The sequence below is a fragment of the Pseudorca crassidens genome, chromosome 9, assembly GCF_039906515.1.
Source record: "Pseudorca crassidens isolate mPseCra1 chromosome 9, mPseCra1.hap1, whole genome shotgun sequence".
NCBI classification, from domain to species: domain Eukaryota; kingdom Metazoa; phylum Chordata; class Mammalia; order Artiodactyla; family Delphinidae; genus Pseudorca; species Pseudorca crassidens.
The window spans coordinates 54,860,996-54,881,359 of record NC_090304.1 but is presented as its reverse complement, the minus strand read 5'-3'; the positions used below and the strand labels follow the sequence as shown (position 1 = coordinate 54,881,359).

Below are 20,364 nucleotides of genomic sequence, written 5' to 3'. Positions count from 1 at the left end.
TTTTAAATTTTGTACTTTGGGAGACATTGGATATGGTAAAAATACTCAAATGGAAAGGAGTTTTTAATGTGCTTTATGATATTAACAAAGTTTTCTTATAAAATGTTAGGTTAATATTACCCTATAGGGATGTTGTGATACACAAAGTAGAGAAAAGTTATTTGTAAATTTTGGACCACTATACAAACGTGTGAGATTGTTCATGTTCTTGAATCTCCATTGTAGGTTAGGTTAGGAAGAAAAAATAAATAACGGCATTTGTGTACTATTTGCCCATTAGCTAAAAATCCTCTCTGAGGCCCAGGAAAATTATTGTTGAAACCCAAGTCTGCCCCTTCAGAAAGTCAGGAAGTGAGACAAATAGTCTCCCGGCTTTCCCACCACTCCCTCCCTGATCTTCCAGTGCATTCTTTTCCATCTATTTCCTACTGAATTGAGGTACCACCGCTTTCTGGCCAGATACTTAACTCTTGGAAAGATGATAAATTAAACTTTAATAGAAGATTTTGTAGTTGAACATATATTTTTTGATTTGAGTATCTTAGTGAGGCAGGTATAATTAAGATTACCCCCCACTAGGAGTGAGAAAAACAGATGTTCAAGAACTCACCCAATTGAAGGGAGTTGGGCTTTATAACTCCAGATCTTCGACTGGAATTCACCCAAATCCTATAGATTTGGCTGAATTCTCTTCTTGTAGTCCCCCGAATATCTTATAGTCCTTCCGCTTATGCTTGGCCTTGGTAGGTGCCAAGTACTGTTCTAAGCATTTAAAATATTTATTCCATCCTTAAAACAACTTTATGAGGTAGAAACTATTATCTAATTACAAATGAGGAAACTGAGGCATAGGAAGGAGATGAAATAGCTTGCCTAAAGTTACACATTATAAGTAAATGGTGGTTATACTCCAATAAAGATGTTTAAATAAGTAAATAAGTAAGTGGTGGGACTTCCCTGGTGATCCAGTGGTTAAGACTCCTCGCTTCCGCTGCAGGGGGCATGGGTTCCATCCCTGGTCGAGAAACTAAGATCCCCCATGCTGCAGTGGCACGACCAAATAATGATAATAAGTAAATGGTAAAGCCAGGATTGAAACCTAAGCAGCTTGGCTCCAGTGTGTGCTCTGGACTAGTGATTCTTAAATTTCAATGTTCAAAGAATCACCTGAGTATCTTGTTAAAATACAAATTTTAATTGAGTAGGTCTGGGTAGCGCCTAAGAGCCTATATTTCTAACAAGCTCTCAACTGCTGATGCTCTGGCATCAACTACTACCTCTGATCTACCACACATCCTCCCTTTCCTTGGAACCATATTTGTCTTTTGCAGCAAGAAACTGCCTTCCCCATGCTGTTCGTTACTGCTCCATATTCCCAAATGTTCCCAACATTGAATTCTCTTCTTTAAGAATCAGACTCAAACTTTACCCTCAAGAATATTGTCCTGCCCCTGCCTTTCTCTCTAGGATGAGACAGGCATTCTTGCCTCTGCTCCTACACCACTTATTATACATCTTGTTACAGAACTCAGACCACTGAGTTATGGTCATTTGTTTGAAAATATTTCTGACCAGGCAGTGAGCTCTTTAAGGAGGCACAAGAGTCTGTACACTCTTGTGCCTAGCACGTAAGAATAATAGCTAATACTTATCGACGGCTTTCTCTGTTCCAGATGCTTTTACACACCTAATAAACTTGTTTAATCTCCACAATAGCCTTATGAGATATATCATGACCCCCATTTTATGGATGAAGAAACTAAGGCACAGAGATTTCAAGTAGTTTGCCCAGTGTAACAAGCTAGTAAGTAGCAGAGCCATGAATTCAAGTGAAGGCACTTTGACTCCAGGAAATGTATGGTAAATAAAGTAAGAACCACTCTCCTCTACCTCTGGTCTGAGAAAATGCATTGGAATATAGTACCTATCTCAAACTTTATTCCTGTATTCACAAAGCAGATTAAGCAGGTTTCTTGGAACAAACTTCAAGATGCCTACCATCCACCATTCTAATTTTGTAGTACTCTGTTGGAGAAGGTGGATTTCACCATTATCATGAAAATATCTGAATATAGCTCCTATGGTATTGTACAGGTAGGCAAATTGAAATGGATAAGACCTTAGAGATTCATTTTCTAAATTAAAAAAAAGTGAGGTCCAAAGAAGAAATGAGTTAACCAAAGTCATACAAGAATTTCATGGCAGGATTGGGACTGGGAAGCAGCCCTTTTGACTTATAGGCTGCTGCTCTTTCCACTGTATCACACTGCCCTTAGATTCTTACCATCAGAAAGTTTTATTACCACACTGGTATAGCCAGAAGGTGTACTAAAAGGGAATAGCAAGACCAAAATTTTTTAAAAATATACAAGTAGAATATCAAATAGTGGATTTGGGGGACAGAAAAGAAAGAAGGAAAGTAAACTGGAAATAACTGGCAATTACATATCCAGGCTCAATAGAGGATTAAAAGTGCTTGGAACAATCTAGAACAGGTTCAGAAAGGTAAAAGATCTGGCCACTGCCTTGTCCAATGTGTCCCTTACTCTCCCCCACTGTCCATTCAGTTCTCTAGTCTCTACTTCCTAGGTAGCTGACCCCATTGTTTTAGTAGGCTGATGATGAGGCCTCATCACCTGTGTGAGATGGACCTTTATACCAACAGTTTTTCTCCAAAGGAACCTCTCTATACTCCTTGCCAGTACATCTACCATACTGCCACTACTGTCAGGGTGAGTTTTCTGAACTTCAAAGCACTTGTCAGTCCCCTGCATAAAACTTGGGAGGCTCCCAGATGCTAACAGAGTAAGGTTTAGCTTTTTTATAAGCAAACCCATGCTAATTCAAAGAAACATCCTTACACATCTAACCTGTTCCTAGAGCACTGCTGTCACCTTTTAATCTAGTATAAAATCTAATGTTTTCCTTAAGTTCACTGCTTCCCTTGAAGCCCTTTCAAATGGAGTTCTTCCTTCTCCCCCCCATCTTCAATATCCTGAACCAGAAATAAAGGCTGGCATTCTCCTAACTTGTCACTACATCTGTATTAAGGTCGTCTACCCCTGTTTTATGGCTTTCACCATTAAGCCATTCAAACTCCCTTTCACCCTCATTCCATCACTCTAGGGATGAAAGGATCTTAAGGAGAAGTGTTTTTTTTTTAATAAATTTATTTATTTTGGCTGCGTTGGGTCTTCAGTGCTGTGTGCGGGCTTTCTCTAGTTGTGGTGAGCAGGGGCTACTCTTGGTTGCGGTGCGCGGGCTTATTGCAGTAGCTTCTCTTGTTGCAGAGCACGGGCTCTAGGCACGTGGGCTTCAGTAGTTGTGGCTAGGCGCGTGGGCTTCAGTAGTTGTGGCTCGCAGGCCCTAGAGGGCAGGCTTAGTAGTTGTGGTGCAAGGGCTTAGTTGCTCCACGGCATGTGGGATCTTCCAGGACCAGGGCTCGAACCCATGTCCCCTGCATTGGCAGGTGGATTCTTAACCACTGCGCCACCAGGGAAGTCCCGTTCCACCTTTGAATCAGTAAGCAAGGTATTCCACATTCAAAACAAAACTTCCTTTTTTTGCATATTCTTACTCCTTTACCCTCACCAAACCTGCTCTTCAGCTTCAGTGAAATCTGCAGTTTACAGTCTCCCAGTTCCAAATCTGTTCCCTCATCTGGTTTTGCTTTCTTCCCTTTCTATCCTGGACTCCATGATGATTTATTTCAAACTCAGTCTCATCAACACTTTCAAGTCCATTCAGCCATCTCTGCCCTTCCACATTGACCCTGAAACAGCCCTCAACCTTGAATCAGTTTCTTCCCTGCATCCCTCCTCATGATGACTGATCTATTAGTTAACTATTAGTGCATAATACGTTATCCCAAACCTTAGTGACGTAAACCAATAATTTTTTTTTTTTAATTTCATACAGGTTTTGCAGTTTCTATGGGAATCAAGAGTGGCTTAGGAGGGTGGTTCTGGCTTGGGATCTCTAAAAGGTTGCAGTCATCTGAAGGCTGACTAGGGCTAGAGGATCAGCTTCCAGGTAGGTCACTCACATGGTTGGCAAGTTAGTGAGTCAAGAGGTCTGTTTCTCACTATATGGATCTCCTTATAAGGCGGCTTGAGCATCCTTATGAAATGGTAGCTGGCGTCCCCTAGAACAAGTGTTCCAAGAGAGCAATGTAGAAACTGCGGTATTGTGATGTGCCTGTGTGTGTATATACAAAATCAGGTTTTATATTTGTGTGTATATGACACATACCATGAAAGGGAATTAGTACAAAGCAGTAAATCTAGAACAACTTGACAGAAGTAAGTTGAAATATTAGGTAGCATTTGTTTAAGTCCCATTATAAAAAGAGCACCTTGTGTGTATTATCTCATTTATACCTCACAACATTCCCATGATGTAGTAATTATTGTTCCATTTTACAACTGAGGAAACCAAGGCCTAGAGAGAAGAAATTATCCAAAGTCTGATATCACCAGAAGACTTCCCAAGAACTCACAGATACTACAGAGTCCTAGTTATCTATTGTTGCATAACAAACCATTGCTGTGGCTTAAACGATTTATTTTGCTCTCAAATCTCCAGTTTGGGTAGGGTTTAGTGGGGACAGCTCATCTCTACTCCTCTGGGCAACTTGAAGACTAAGAGCTGGAATCATCTGAGTGCTCATTCGTTCACATGATTAGCAATTGATGTCGGCTGTTGCCTGGAATCTTTGCTGGGATTATCAACGGGAACATCTGTATGTGGCATATCCATGTGGCCTAGGCTTCCTTACAACATGTGGCCAGATTCCAAGGGTGAGTGACTTGAGAGAAGGAAACTATATCATCTTTATAATCAAGCTATGGAAGTCATATCATTATTTCTGCCATACTCCTGATTGGAACAGTCAAGCCCACCCGGGTTCAAGGGGAAGGGAAATAGATTCCATTGCTAGATAGAAGAGTGGTAGAGTTCTGAAAGAATATGTGGGAACAGAAATGTTGCTGTGGCCATTTTTGGAAAATGTCCTCTGTCCACAATAATCCCTCTCACATGCAAAACACACTCATTCCTTCCCTGCAAAACCCAAAGTCTCTTCCCATTATGACAGCAGACCTGGGCTGTTCAGAGATTAGGAGGTTGCAGTCATACTGTGAAATTCCATTTATATAAAGTTCAAAAGCAATAAAATCTGTAGTTATAGAAGTTGAAGAATAAATACCTTTAGCGGAGCAACTACTTGAATGGAGCTTGTAGGAATGTACCAGGGTGCTATAAATGTTCTATATCTTGATCTGGGTAGGAATTATATAAATAGATATGCACATGTAAAAGTTTACCAAGCTGTACATGTTTACCAAGTGCACATGTAAATTGTGTCCTTTCTGTAGATTATACCTCAATAAAAAGTAAAAGGGCACTACAGTGGTAGGTACAAGCCATTACACATTTGTCAAAACCTGTGGAATGTACAACACAAAGAGTGAACCCTAATGTAAACTGTGGACTTTGGGTGATAATGATGTATCATTATCATATCATAATCGATGTGTAGTTTCATCGATTGTAACAAATGTACCACTCTGGTGTGGGATGTTGATAGTGAGGGAGGTTAGGAGGCAAATGAGAATTTTCCACTCAATTTTGCTGTGAACATAAAACTGCTCTAAAAAATAATTAATTAATAATAAATTTTTTAAAAAGCCGTAAGTTAAAAGGATTGAAAAAAACCTATCTGTGCCAGTTAGGGGCCGTGTGTGTGTGTGTGTGTGTGTGTGTGTGTGTGTGTGTGAGAGAGAGAGAGAGAGAGAGAGAGAGACAAATGATAGATGAATGAATATATGGATGGGTGAATGAGTGAGTGAGTAAAATGATTTAAGGAACAATGGAAATTTTTGGTTCACTTAAAAGTGAGTGCTGGGGTAGTTCTGGCTTCAGGCATTACTGAATCTAGGATTCTAACAGGGCCAGTCTTAGTATCTCTCCATCCCTCAGCTCTGTCTTCTACTGTGTTGGCTTCATTCTCAGGCTACATGTGTTGGCTCCCAGCAGTTCCAACCTAATATGTTCCGCCTGCTTATAGGCTCAGAAGAAAAGAGCACATGTCATTTCTTCCAGCAGTCTTAACAAAAGTCTTCTTGCTCTGTTGCTGTTGACTCCATCTGAGTCACATGCCAATCCCTGAACTGTGGCCAGGGGAATGTAATGCTCTGATTTGCCAGGCCTGAACCACATGTTACTCTCTGGGAAAGGAGGAAGGGTGTGGGTAAAGTCAGTTATTCCCAAAGCACAGGGAGTGGGTGTGAGCGTGGGCTTGGTTTCCCTTAGGAAAGTTAGAGTACTATAATCAGAGGAAAATAAAAGAATGCCGCACAGCAAAATCACAGATGCTTACTAAAGTAAAAGATGGCAATGTGATAAGAGTCATAAAAATGTTCCTACCCTTAGATATAGGATTCCCATCTGTGGGAATAATCCAAAATATGGGAACACTTACATATACAAAGATTTTAATTTCAATGCTATCTAAAAAGATTGACAACTTACTTGTCTTACAATAGGAGAGTATTTACACACCCCATACATCTGTTTCAGTATGTAGTCATTTAAGATGAAAATTACAAATAATTAACATCAAGGAATATGCTTATGATAAGTGGTAAAACCATGTACATATAAACATCAAAAAAATAATGGAAGAAAAACACGCCAAAACAATAGCATACTAGAGTGGTAGAACCATGGACGATCCTTTTCCCTTCACTGTATTTCCAAGTCTTCTTTTAGTATTTATATTATTGTTATGATTTAATGTATTTTGTAAAACTCCTTAGTGTCTTACCAAGAATATTTCTTTCTCTTAAGTATGGAGTAGAGCCAGAATAAACAAACTGCTACATCAGTTGGCTAGTGATTGTGGTTAAGGTCATAGATCCTCAGAGTTAGAAGAAACCTCAGAGGTATTCAGTTTAACCCCCCCCCCCCCCATTTTACAGGAGAGGTGTCTGAGACCCAGAGAGGTAGATTGAATCAATCAATTAAGATTTGGATTTTGGTGAGATTGTCTGCTTTTCTGAAAACCCATCCTCAAGTTCAAGTTGATATCTAGCCTTCCTAATTCAAATTAAAGCAGTTACCGTGTTTGTTGGGAAAGTGGTGTTCTTAAAAGAATATTAAAAACTAACATCATGGCCCTTTAGGTCCTTCCCTTTCACATCCTTGCACTCTTTCTTTGTAAACAACTTAGTGAATAAATGCAAAGGAAGCCCAGATCTGGCTAAATTTAATGGGCCAATGTTTACTTCTTTTGGGTATCAACTTATTCATTCAATGAATGTCAGGCCATGAAATTATGAAGATGAATAAGATACAACAGTTATCCTCCTGGAGCTCACAGTTGAGTGGGGAAGTTAGACACATGCAGATAGCTCTATATACCATAGGAGACTGTGGTAACACAGAACGTTCACAGAAGCATTTAAGGAGTGCTATGGGATCAGGGAGAAAAAGATTGTTTCCATCACAGAAGGCTTCTAAGGAGAGGTAGCATTTGAGCTGGGCCTCACAAAGTAACAGGATTTTACCAGGCAGAGAAGTAAGGAGAGGGTATCAAGGGTGTCATGGCAGAGAAAATAGGAGAAGCAAAGGCATGGAAGCATAAAAGGACACATAGAAATGAAATGAGAGATATTGGATTCTTAGTGGTCCTCAACTGGGAGTACCTGTCAGAACAACTTGGGGAGCTCTATCAAATTTCAGAAGATTGTGATGTACACTCTTGGCTAAAAGCCTTAGGTGGCCACTGAGATCTTGTCCGTACCCTAAATAATTACCACAGTACCTCACAAGAGAGCACCAGACCTAATAACACAAGTTATTGCCATTTAATCCTCGTTGGAACCCAAGTGGCAAAAATACTGTCTGCTCTGGACGGTGATTTGACACTGATTAATGACTTGATCATTAGAAAGCCAAAGGGAATTGCAAATGGAAAATAGAAATAAAGACATAATCTCACACATTAAGTTTTCCCTAGTTCATTTTTGAAAAAAAAAATTCAGGTTCACCCAAGTGCTAAGGTGCCTCAGGTGAGGAGCTGATTATAATCAGTGATTATCCAAGGTGAGATCCAAAATATTTCATGAAGATGGAAATAATAACCCTGTCGGAAATGGAAATCAGCTATCATGGGGGAGGGGGCTATAAATCCAAACATAATATTCAACTTGTCTTCACCTCAGAGAGTTTCCAGCTGTTTATGACATTTGCTGTGATTTGCCAGAGATGAAATGCATTTTTTAAAACTCTGCTCCAGCCAGCAGAATGAAAGCCTTGGAGCCATAGTCTCTTTCAAAAAGTGTTGAGCACTTGTGAAGTCTTCAGAGAAATGGTAGAAAGTGTCTGCTTTCTTGTCAGTTCCAGTGAAGGTTTTTTTCCTGTAACCCTAGGATTGATCACTATTTTCTAGGTGAGCTAGTGGAAGACCAAGTCAGGTCTCTCATGGGTGAAAGGGCACTTATTGAGATGCTATGGACTTTAAACTTATCACATGAAAAAAACCCCACAAACTTAACCACATCAAGGCCAGCAGTTCAAATCCAAGCCTTGCTAAAGGCAGAGAGATAATAAAGGAACACATGCTTATGAAGAGCCTGAGGAATATATGTGTTGAGAAATGATTGTGGGAAGGAAATGGTCCAAACAACGCTTGTGTGAGTGTGCTCATGTGCGCGCGCACACACACACACACACACACACACACACGCGCGCGCGCACCCTGAGCTGAAGTGTACAAGGCAATCAGTGCTGATAACAGTTATCTCACCAGACTCTCATTAGATTGGAGACTCCTTGAGAGCAAGGACTGAGGTTTTTGGCTTCTGAGTCCCCAGCACTGTTGACTGAATTACTGAATGGTGTGTTGAACCCAAAAGTACAGTGGTGTGGGCATGTGGCAATGTCTTCCCACAGTCACCCAGACTGCCTAAGTTTCCCCAGGCAGGCGTTACACCTTCATGCTCTGCCCTAGGGCTGTTCTCCTTCCATTCTTCCTCTGCCTGGAATGCTTTTACCCTGTCCCTTCATCCACCCCCTTGCCTTTTGAAGCCTATCAAAATCCTTCTTATTCTTTATAGTCCATCTCAAAATGTCTTTTGAAAATAATTCTCCAAGCACAGATAGGAGCAGGGCATGTTCTTGAAAGTCAGAAAGATTTGGGTTTGAATCCAGTTCTACCTCATTCAAATTCTTGAACAAGTTACCTCATGTCCTTGTGCCTCTGTTTCCTCCAGATGGGCTTTGGGGAAGATTTAATGTGAAAACGTATGTACGGTGCCTGGGTCAGTGACCAGCACAGGATAGATTATCAGTAAGTGTTAGCTCTCTGAAACCCAGCTCAGTTCTTTAAAAATGTTAGGTCCCGCTGCCCATACATTCTTTAGGTTTCCATTAGACTTCTTCCCCCTCCCCAACCCCAACTCCCTCATCAAGAATAACTGCTCCCTCCTCTGTTCTGTAGTGCTTTGTTTATGCCTGTTTTCTAGCACTTAGTATAAACTGACATGTGCTGTAACTCATTGTGTTTCCCTCCCACTTTCGCTGAAAATGCCTCAAGGACAGTATCTCCAGCAACTACATTAGGGACTAGCTTAGGACAGACATTTCATAAATGGTTATCTAATTGAAACAACATTTAACCCAGCTTTCCAGGAGGCAAAGTGAGCATGTAACATGTCTTCTCTCAACCAGCGTTGAATGGTCTAAGTAGCAAGGAGGAAATTCCCCTGCAATTAAGTGGTTCAGAGTTGATTGCTGTCCATCCAGCCCAAGTGAGCAGAGCCTCCACTTCCAGATGTCTTTGTTTCTCTCACTTCCAACTCAGCCCGGCCAGAGGAGCATTCCCATAAGGGTAACTCAATATATGGTGGTTGTTTGTTGTTTTTTTTTTTTTTTTTTTGCTGATCTGATTAGAGTGTGAAATATTTTCTTTGGAGAAAATGCACAAGAGTGAGGTTTTCTTCTTTTTCACAAGGGATAGAAGGTGAGGGAGAAAGAGGAAAATTGAAGCCAGAGGAAAATCTGTTGTAACCCAGGAGATGAACACATACAGTCAACACATCAGATACTGTCCTGGGTCAAAACTTCAGAGCCTGAGCCATAAAGGACTCCATACCTTTGCACTGATCCTAGGAAAAGAATTAAACAGAAGCAAAAGCAAAAAAATTTAAAAATCTCTTCCCCAGAAGCTATTCTTTGCAGTGATATCTATACCAGTGAACTGGAAGCAACCTAAAAATTGAGTCCAATTCAACAAATATTTACTGAACTGCTAAGTGCAAGGGCATTGGATTTATGGAGATAATGGTGAAGATAGACTTTTAACCTTAGTCTGTTCTTCTATTCACTCAATTATTTTCATCCTTGGGAAAAACACAGTATTTCAGTCAGTGTTCACCTAAGGAAGCAGAACTCTTATGAATTATGGGATAAGGGGTTTATTATAGGAATTGGAACTTGCACAATTGTGGGAGAAGCTGGGGCAGTGTAGCTCTGAAAGTGGAGGGGGGCGGGGATCAGTGAAGTCACCAACCAGAAGAAAGCAAGCACACCCAGCTGCAGAATGGGGCTGTGATGGGGGAGCTCCTGGAGAAGTCTAAGGGGGAAGTCTGTGGGTGCTCAGCCAAGTGTCTGGTGGTGGGCTTGGAGCTATGATGGGCCAGCAGAGTCAGCAGTGGGAGGAGCTGGATGTGGAGTGGAGGAGAGTGAAGACAAGCTGGCACCTGCCGGCACCTCCATGTCTGCTGTCAGACCCATGACTTCAGAGAGCAATGGCTGCTGATTCACTTCTGCTTCCCAAATCTCAAGCAACTGTTCTTTTTAAACCAAGTTTAACCTAGAATCATACAGTTGCAGCTTAAGCAAGCGGACACACATAAATTGCCTCCATCATCACAAAGTCATTTCTGTCTTTTCCCTATTTTCTACAATGGAAAAAGAGTGTCCTTTTAAGTCTAACAGGACCTGAGTTCTAATCCTCCCTAGCTGTATGTTCTCAGGTAAATTACATTTCTGGACCTGAATGGATCAGGAGCCCTTGCTCTGTGCTACCATAGCTCTCTGCTTCTCTCTGTTGTAGCATTTACTTCACTTTCTTGTCATTATCTATTTATGCCTCCATTTCCTCCACCAGACCACAAGCTCAAGCACGGGGATCATATCTGATTCTGCTCTATAGTTATGGTACCTAACAGAACCTGGCACAGAATAGATGCTCCACAGATGCTTGCTGAGAATGAATCCTTGAAATGGAGAAGAGAAACTCATCAGACTGTCAAGCTAATAGTGGAGTCCGGCACAAAGACATTAAGGAAGTGTACCCTTCTCTGTCCCTATCATGCTCTCAGCACACTGTAAAAACAGGCTCCAGATACCCTTACTTCATCCATAGCTTCTATCTTAAACCATTCCACTTCCCAGCCTGTTTTAATCCTCCCGATTCCTAGCTCCTGGGCTTGTCTTCTCTTTACTACCTGCAATCACCTCTTGGACTTTTACTTGAAATGTTCAGGGCTTTGGCTCTCTATCTTGTTTTCCCCTCTGATTAAACTATTTCTACTTTCTTGACATATTTCTCACCCTCCGAACCCTAGATTCTCAGGTCAAAGACTACAAAAGTTCCTGCCCTTAAGGAGTTCTCAGGCTGGCGAACAAAAGACAAGGAAACCAGCAATTCCGGGACAGTGTAGTAAGAGGTCTGGTTGAAGTATGTGCAGGGTACTGTGGGAGCAGAGAGAGAATGACGAGCACCTAATCTTACAAAGAGAAGGGTAGCTGTTAGAAGGAAGTATAGTTTGATCTGGGTCTTAAGAAATTGCTTAAGAAATTCCCAGGCAGAGAAAAGGGAGGACATGCATTGCAGACTGAGACCAACAATGCAGAGGTGTGAAGACAGGAGAGATCAAGTTCTGGGGGGGCTGCAGGCGGGTTGGTGTGGTGGGAAGGGCTTGGAAGGCACAGTTGGGAAGTGGAGGGAAATGAGCCAATGTTTTAAAATTCAGAGATTTCACATAAAATCCTGGATTTCCAGCTTCTGTTGAAAAATCAGAAGATCTGGCCACACCAGGCTCTCATTCTCACGTTAGCTGAGTATTGTTTGTCCTTCTTAGATGCCAGGGGTGTTTTATAACTTGCAAGTCTCTACCACACCCTTTTATCATCACACTTGCACTCTTGTTTTTCTTTAAGGGAAGAAATATTTCTTAGTACCCATGTCTCTGTGAAAAGTGGGGAAATGGAGGTTAGATCACAAGGGGCAGGCAATAAAAAAAAAAAAAGCAACGAGGACTAGCATGTTTCTTTGTGGACGTGAAGAAATGTGTATCTGTTGGAGAACTGCAACTTTCTCTTAAACCCGGGTCCCTCACTCATTTATGTTACCTGCAGGGTTTGCTATATAAGGAGCGATGACTTCATGGGGCTGCCTTACTTTTCATAAAACTTTGCAATGTTCACAGGCCATCAAGAAGGAATGTGCCAGGAGTGCTAGTCTTAAAGAAGGTGTAGGAGACATGTGCATGTCTGGCCAGAGCCTGTCGAAGAGAAGCCAGCACTGACTTTCAGAGCCTCAAATAGGTGATGAATCAAGTAGGAAGAGATTGAGAGGGCCCAGAAAAGGGCTTGTCCATGGCCCAGAGGCAGCTAATGGCAGGGGTTCTCTGCAGCTGGTGACAGCGTGGAGGAAATGCTGTGCAACCCCTGCTTCCAGATCCAGGGCCAGAAAACCAAGCTGCTCCCAGTAATCATGCAGAACTGGCCCAGCTTCTCAGTAACAGGGTTACTGGATCCTTCAGAAACCCCCCTAGTCCTCACATCCTGGGACTGACGGCGCTGCACTTCCAAGTACTATCTAAGGCCTCCAGCTTTCCCAGAGCCTGGAACTCCTCCTCTGGGCTCCTCACAGCTGGCTGAGAGGCTGCCTTGAGCTCCTTTGAGACCTCCTGCCTTCAGTGATAATTCTCTGCAGCTTGGCTCTGGCAGTCTTACCTCCTCTCCCTGTGTAACTGATCCTGGTCCTCTGGCTCTGTCAGCACCTCTGCTGAGTGCACCGTGACGTGTGTGAGCCTTGAGCTGGGAGGGAACGCTCAGAGCGAAATGTGAGTTTCTTCCCAGGCCATTGAAGCTGCCTTTCCGTGGTATGCAAGACACTTGGTCTCTGCTAGTAGGAAAGGAGTGCCTTCATTAGGTGGTAAGGGAGAAGGGATCCCTTAAATCTTCAAATTGATCTCCCCGATTCCCCATCTTTTCCCACATCAATTCTGCTTGTACCTGCTGAATTAACTTACACTAAAGCCTAATGCAGAGCATGCTCCTGTGTGGTATTGTTTGTTTGTTTGTTTGGCCATGCAACGTGGCTTGTGGGATCTTAGTTCGCCGACCAGGGATCGAACCCTCGCCCTCGGCACTGAGGGCATGGAGTCCTAACCACTGGACCACTAGGGTATTCCCATGAGGATGTTATGTTTCTGATCAAAAGCCTTCATTGGCTCATTTCCTTCCAAATTCCAACCAAGTCATCTGCCCTGGCATGCTGGAACTTTCTCAGGATGACCCCAAATGTTTTTCTAGGCTTCTTGGTACCTCTCAGGTAATCCTAGACGCTTCAGCAAAGGAATGGACCTTAGCTGTTATTTTGTCTAATCCTGAATTTGATGATAAGAATCTCTTTGTGACATCCCGGCTTCACTGCCAGGGGACGATGCAAGGTAATTTCCTGTTGGGGGAGTTGGAAAGTGGTTAGGTCCATCCAGGTAGAACTAAACCTGGGGCAAGAGAGAGATTTTATATACAAAAGCATTAGAGTTAGCCCAGTTGTGTCTTATTGGAGGCCAGGCTATCCCTTACAACAGATGTTCTCAAGCCACAGTGGCAGAAAAGGCCCAGTCTGCTGGTAACAGGGGACTCAGACCAAACCAATACATGTGTCTGGGTCCCTTTCAATTGCAACCATACTGCCTTGCATCCTGTGGCTGCCCCTCCTCTTCCTAATGGGTGCCAGCATATCTTAAGCACCACACATCATGGATTCAAGTTTCTGAGAATTTCATCCCAGAGACTGGGAAGCAATGAAATGTGGAGGAACAATCCTGGTCTTTGGAGCCAGCCAGACCACGTTGGGTTTTCATTGTCTTGCATAGTATGATGTGGTTAAGAACTCTGGCTCTGGAGTTAGGCAGAGCTAGGTTCAGATACTATTCTACCATTTCCCATCTCTGTGACTAAGGACAAATTACTCAACTTCTCTGAGCCTTCATTTTCTAATACGTAAAATAGGGACAATAACACCAGCCTCATTGATTTTTGGTGACAAATGATAAAGTACATGTGTATCAGCTAGAATGTCTTCAGCTGCAAGTAACAAATAAAAACTCAAAATTGCTGAAACAATTAGGAAAATGTATTATCTCACAAAACAAGAAGTCTAGAAGTAGGAAAGTTCCAGGATTGGTTTATTCTTCAAGGACTCAGATTTGTTCCGTCTTTATGCTCTTCCAACCTCAGCTTGTAGGCTTTCCTAGGCTGGCCTTCCTCATGAACATAAGATGACTGCCACAGTTCCAGACATCACATCCACTACAATATGCAAAAGTAGAAGAGGATCATCTCTTTTGTGTTTTCTTTTTAAGAGTAAGAAAACCTTTCCCTGGTGTTATCACAGAACACACTGTCTCTCTCCTCGAAGTCTATATATGCTACTTCCTCTCACATCTTTGGCTGGAGCTGGGTCACAAGCCTACCTTTAATCCAATCACTGACAAAAGGGATAGAATCACCATGATTGGCTTGGCCAGTCATACTGGAGATAGAGTCCCCTTTCCTTAGGGATGGATATCTGGACAAAACTAGGGTTCTGTGAGCAGAGAAGGAGTGGGATGGTTGTTATGTAGACAGCCAACAGTGTCTGTTACCACATGGAATCTGGCACATGGTAAGCATTAAATATATGTTAGCTATTGTTGTTATTTATTATTATTAGCTGTGCAAACTTATTCAAGTCACATATCTCCTAGAGTGCCAAGTTTCTAGTTTGTTGGATGGTTATAAAATTAAATGAGATGGCATATGTAAAGCCTTAGGTGCTTAGTAAATGTAGCTGTTTATTGTAGTGGTACATAATTATTGCCAGAGGACTTGGGCAGCAGGCTGACCATCTTCAACAAAGGTTCCTGGGATGACCTCACTAGAGCACTAGAACCAGTTCAAATTTAATGTTCTATAGTTGTGATTGTGCATGTTAATTTGCCAGCCCTAATCCTTCAGGAACAGTTACGTATGCCTTTGTGTCAGGAGACCCGGTAAGACAATGATTCTGCTAAGTGACCCACTGTGCTGGTGCCCTTGCCCCTAGAGGGCACTAGAGGCCTCCCCTACTCAAGGGTTTGATGGCCTAAGATTAACAACCCATTTACCACCAAGAGTAGATCTCACTTTTTGGCCTTGAGTCCTCAGCTTAGGAGGGGAGCTTGATGGGCAAGAATCATCTTCTCCACGGCACTTAGGACTATAGCTTTGTCAGATCCAGATTCCCATCCCAGCTCTATCACTTACTAGCAGTGTGACCTTAGGCAGAACTCTTTATTTCTCTTTGAGTATCATTTTCCTCATCTGCAGAATGGGGATGATCATGTGATATCCATTAGAGTTATGGTAAAGATTAAATTAGATGGTAGCTGTACATAATGCTTGTCCAATTGGGTGAAGCTTAATAAATGGTGCCTGTGTTCTTGTAAGTACTCAATAACTGTTTGCTGATTGACTACAGAAGGTGAATTCGTGCACATATGCACTTGAAGACAGTGATAATTAACCCAAGTCCAATGCTTATACTTTTACAAACTAAATTTTCCCAGTAGAGGTAGAAATTAGCCTTGGCCTAATTTTTACACATGATGATACTGAGGCTCAGAGAATAAGAACTTAGTCTGGATCTCAAAGCAAGTTAATGGCAGAGCAGGGATTTGAACCCATGTATCTCTGATGCCAAAGCCCCATACTCTTCCACTGACCCATCTTTCCCTCTTACCCTGCTCATTTGAAGGCAGTGACCCTCACTAACCACACGTTCCACATCCTTCCCCACAGCGGTCTCTTTAGCCTCTGAGTTCTGAGAGCACTTGCTTGAACCTTCCATTGGTTCACACTTATGAGTACATCCAGTTAGCCAGGCCATAAACCTGGGCTCACCCTCCACCCTTCCCTCTCTTTCACTCTTCATGTCTAATAGGTTACTAATGTCTGTCAATTCTACCTTTTAAATAACGCTGAAGTCGTTACATGCTTCTCTCTTCCCACTACCACCACCCTGTTTCAAGCCTCCAACATCTCTCTGAGTAATGCGGCCTGGAGTAATGCAGCAGCCTCTCGACTGGTCTCTCTGGCCCCCATGCCATTCTCCAGAATGACATTTCTGACAGAGAAAGCTGACCGTGTCACTCATACACCTAAAACTCCTTCAGAACAGGTGTCCCTGCTCACCTGCGCAGCCTCATCTTTCATCACTTTCCCTTCAAATTCTGGTCGCTGGTCTCTTGTGATGACCTGCCGTCCCTAAACAGACACACTGTCTCTCCTCTCCAAGACTTTGCACATGCTACTTCCTCTGCCGGAATCAATGCCAACCCCACTCTCAGGCTTGCCTGGAAAACCCCTCCTCATCCTTCAGGATGAGGTTCAGGAAAGCACCCCCTCTTTCTCTACCTCCTACTCACAACTCAAGTGATCCGGAAGCACCTTGCACTTACTTCTATCATTGCACTGATCTCCCTGGATTGATAACTTGTAACTGTCTTTTTCTTCTCAATCTTTACCACGAGATTGTAAGACCATTAGTTGAGGGCAGGGTTCCCTAACTTATTCATTGCTCTACCCTCTGATGAGTAGCGTGTTGAAGTGTTATCACTGCACTGAAGTCTTATCAGTGAAGGGGAGCTCTGCAGTTTCCACTGAAGTTGCCATGGGTGTTGTGTGGAGCCCGACATAGCACCACATTCACCTTCCCTCCCTCTTCACCCCCAGAATCCCAACCACAAAATATAGCATGATGACTTACTTCCTTGGGAGCCTTCCAGCAAGTGGAGCATTTCAATAAACAAACAATAAAAGCGTAGAACAAATGGGAGAGGGAAAATGTAGGCCCTCAAGAGGAGGATTGAAATCAGACTTGGCAAGAGGCTGTGAATGCTTCTAAGTCTGATAGATTTATGATTGGGAATTTTGTGTTTCCACGTGGACCTTGCCTGCCTCTATTATGCTAACAGGCAGGGCTGGAGTGAAAGTGATTTGAGGAGAGGAGACCTAGATTCTTCTGACTTGGAAACAGCTTTGAGTTTCTACATTCCATCTTCAAACACAGGGATCCTAAATGGTCTTAGGGGGGTACAGATGCCTTTATGCACACGTGTGCTCTCTCTCTGCTCTCCCTCTCTTTCTGTCTCATGACACACACACACACACACACACACACACACACACACATCTATATGTAAGGATTGATTTTTTAAAAAAACTTGATCACTTTCTCATACTTACCCAAGAAATTAGATAGATAGAAAAGAGACCCATAAGCTTTTTTATTTTTCTGGATCTCAGGAGGATTTAGGCATTTTAGATTCTCCTATTTGTCTGAATGAAACCAAATGTCTCCATTCCATGTCTCAGGATTCCATTCCTTCTCATTCATGCCCTAACTTTCATCAAAGAAACCCGGGGAACCTGTGACTTCCACTAACATTATAATTGGGCAGCCACAGGATCAAAGTTTGAGTCTGATTTTCAATTATATTAGTCCTGAAGTTGTAATAGGTAAAAAAATTATTTTCAAGCCATAGTAGAAGCTCTCCATTTCTCTTAATGTGCCTAGAACTGAGAGTGTAGAACTCTGAGCTTGTGATTTTCTTCCAATAAGCCTTCTGGTGCCGTCAGAAGCAGCCAACCTGTCTCAAAATCCTTGTAGTCACAATTCCCACCACAATAGTCATTTCAGCAGAAATTTGGTCTCCCAAAGACTGGCCTTGAATAGGCATTTCATCCCAGGTATTCACAGGTAATCATTTTTTTTCATTTTTTTGTTTAATTTCACAGGTGATAGTTTAAGTAACTCTTGCTGTTACATGTCATGGATTACTAATTACTGGAAGAGGCAGTCCACCACGGGCCCCAAGGGTCCCCGTACATCCTTGTTTTTTATTTATTTATTTTTTGCTGTGTTGGGTCTTCGTTGGGTCTTCATTGCTGTGTGCGGGCTTTCTCTAGTTATGGCGAGCAAGGGCTACTCTTCGTTGCGGTGCTCGGGCTTCTCACTGCACTGGCTTCTCTTGTTGTGGAGCACGGGCTCTAGGCCTGCGGGCTCAGTAGCTGTGGCTCGCGGGCTATAGAGCGCAGGCTCGGTAGTTGTGGTGCCGGGGCTTAGTTGCTCCGCGGCATGTGGGATCTTCCCGGACCAGGGCTTGAACCCGTGACCCCTGCATTGCCAGGCAGATTCTTAACCACTGCACCACCAGGGAAGCCCACTGTACACCCTTGTTGAGCGTGCCAAACTGCAAGGCCTAACCATGCTTGGACCCTGGGTCATTTCTGTAACTAGTCTCAAAGGCAATTAAGTAGACCAAGGTGACCACAGCATGACTGTTGTACAACTATTCACTCACTCCCTTGGGGAAGGAGACTGGCTTGTTGGTTGCTTGTTGTAAAAGGTTCTGAGCCCTTGTCCAGGGCTCCTCAGTGACAGTGCAACCCCATTGCATGTGTAGCTGCCATCTGGGCCCATTGCATTGCCCCATGGGAATTGAGGGCAAGGAAACCAGCTGTACCATGCTGTTGTTCCTGCTCTTTGCAGTGCTGTGAAATACAGTCTTTCTCTGATCCACTGAACTTGTCTACTTTGGGGACCTCTGAAGTGTAGCAAGCCAACTTGGAGTCTTGTTACTGCTTGCCATCTTCCATGAGGTTGGGGTTCTTCCCTGACCAGTATCCCATTTTCCACTGACAAAGACCTTATAGCTGAATTCAAGCCCAATCAGGTCATATAACAATCCCAGAGTCCCATCTCTGAGGGTCAGTTTCCCAACCACTTTCCATATCAACTACTGTATCAGCCAGTGTTTTTCCAGTCAGAAAAACAAATCCTTCTAGGTCTGTGCTGTCCAGTACTGTAGCCATTAACCGCATGTGGTTATTTACATTTAAATTATTAAAATCAAAAGTAATTAAAAAGTTAGTTCCTCAGTCACACTAGCCGCATTTCAAGTAGCTACATACGCCTAGTCGATACTGTACTGGTCAGCGCAATTAGGACATTCCTATCATCACAGAACATTCTGTGGGACAGCACTGCTCCAGATCATTTCAAGCAGAAAGGGATTTAAAACAGGAAATTGTTAAGCATATGGGAGTAAACCAAGGAAGAAAGGGCTTAGGAGGGTTAGAAGAGAAAAAGGGACATGAAGAGGGTGCCGCCACCCTGGGAGAAGCCAGCCCACAGTAGGTAACTGATCTATTAGGGGTGTCGCTGCTGGGGGCACCACCAGAAAGCAGGACAAAACGATGCCTTCTTCCTTCCTCCTGCCTTTCGGTCTCCTGCCAATACCTTCCATCTGGCAAGAGAGGCTTAAAAAATAATTTGTGAGTTCCTATAATTCTTGTAGTACTAAAGAGAGCAAAGGATGGGGGGAAATGTATCTTACAGCAAACAGACAAATAACTGCAGAGTAGGGGTTTTATCAATAATAATAATATTATTAGGAGACTCCAGGAATCCCACCCTGTAGCTCACATCCATTCCTTTATCTCTAGCAACTGCCCCCTGCCCTTTATGTTCCAGCTACATGGCACTGCTTTCAGTTCTGCCCTGAAACCTTATGATATTGCTCCTCCTCAGATCCTGCACATACTGTTCCTTCTGCCTGGAACACGCTCTCCCTTGCTCTTCACATAGCTGGCTATTCTCATCCTTCAGATATAGGTCCGATATCACTTCCTCAGAGAGACTTTCCATGACCTTGCCAATCTGTCTAAACTAGCCTCAGCTCTCCTACCTCCTGCCCCAGCCATCAAGTCATCCTGTTTATTTTATTTTTTTTATTTTTTTTTTTTTTGCGGTACGCGGGCCTCTCACTGCCGTGGCCTCTCCCGCTGCGGAGAACAGGCTCCGGACGTGCAGGCTCAGTGGGGCTCAGGGGCCCAGCCGCTCTGCGGCATGTGGGATCCTCCTGGACTGGGGCACGAACATGTGTCCCCTGCATCGGCAGGCGGACTCTCAACCACTGCACCACCAGGGAAGCCCATCCTGTTTATTTTATAGTCCTTGTTTCAATTGAAAATTATCTT

General features: G+C 43.1%; 1 protein-coding gene across 2 annotated transcripts in view; it reads right to left on the bottom strand.

Annotated features, from left to right (window-relative positions):
- Positions 1 to 14,419: 14,419 nt before the first annotated feature.
- Positions 14,420 to 20,364, bottom strand: part of GVQW3 (GVQW motif containing 3) — a 30,270-nt gene continuing 24,325 nt past the window's right edge. For both annotated transcript variants that reach the window (XR_010946198.1, XM_067750417.1), the window contains one exon: positions 14,420 to 14,613. The gene's annotated coding sequence lies outside the window, so the exon portion shown is untranslated. The remainder of the gene's footprint in view (positions 14,614 to 20,364) is intronic.